The sequence below is a fragment of the Leptonychotes weddellii genome, chromosome 10, assembly GCF_054177405.1.
Source record: "Leptonychotes weddellii isolate Sample4059 chromosome 10, ASM5417740v2, whole genome shotgun sequence".
Classification (NCBI taxonomy): domain Eukaryota; kingdom Metazoa; phylum Chordata; class Mammalia; order Carnivora; family Phocidae; genus Leptonychotes; species Leptonychotes weddellii.
This window is the reverse complement of record NC_138378.1, coordinates 63,867,258-63,868,227: the sequence shown is the minus strand read 5'-3', so window position 1 is coordinate 63,868,227 and position 970 is coordinate 63,867,258.

Sequence of the window (970 nt, the reverse complement as noted above, 5' to 3'; positions counted from 1 at the left end):
CCTGAAGTCATACCTTTGCTTGGCCTCTTCCCCTTCCTTATCCTGCTTCTCATACTCCCATATTCTTTTCTCCAGGGAGCACTTTCTTAATTAAATCACCTGCACTAGAATCCTCATCTCAGGATCTCTTTCTGGGGAACCCAACCTAAGATATCAAGAGACAACCCATACCCCGACTATTAAAAAAAAAAGTCCTTCCAAAAAAAAAAAAGGAAAATGTAGACTATCTAATAGGAAAAGGGCAAAAGACTTGAACAGATAGTACATAAAAGAACATATCCAGATGGTCAGTAAACATATGAAAAAGTACCCCACTTTGTTAATCATCAGGGAAATGTGAATTGAAATCACTGTGGTATACCACTACACACCCACCTGTAAAGCTCAAATGAAATTACCAAGGATTGGTCAGGATGTGGAGCAAACAGAGCTCTCACATTGCTGGTGGGAGTGTAAACTGTATTTTGGAAAACTGTTCAGCAGCATAGACTAAAGCCAAATGTGCCTATTCTGTAATTCAGTAATTCCACTCCTAAGTAAATATCCAACAGATCGAACAGATACATGTGACTATGTGTCCCAAAGGCATGTGCTGGAACGTTCATGACAGCACTATTTGTAATAGCTCCTAACTGGGAACTACCCAAATACCCATCAACAGTTAAATGGATAAATAAGGGGCACCTGGGCAGCTCAGTTGGCTTCTGACTAGTGATTTCGGCTCAGGTATGGTTTCATGGGTCTTGAGATTCAGCCTCCTGTTGGGCTCTGTGCTCAGTGGGGAGTCTGCTTGAAGATTCTGTGCCTCTTGCCCTCCCCACTCTCTCTTTCTTTCTTTTTTTTTTTTATTCTTATGTTAATCCCCATACATTACATCATTAGTTCTAGATGAAGTGTTCCATGATTCATTGTTCGTGCACAACACCCAGTGCTCCATGCAGAACGTGCCCTCCTCAATACCCCCCACCCG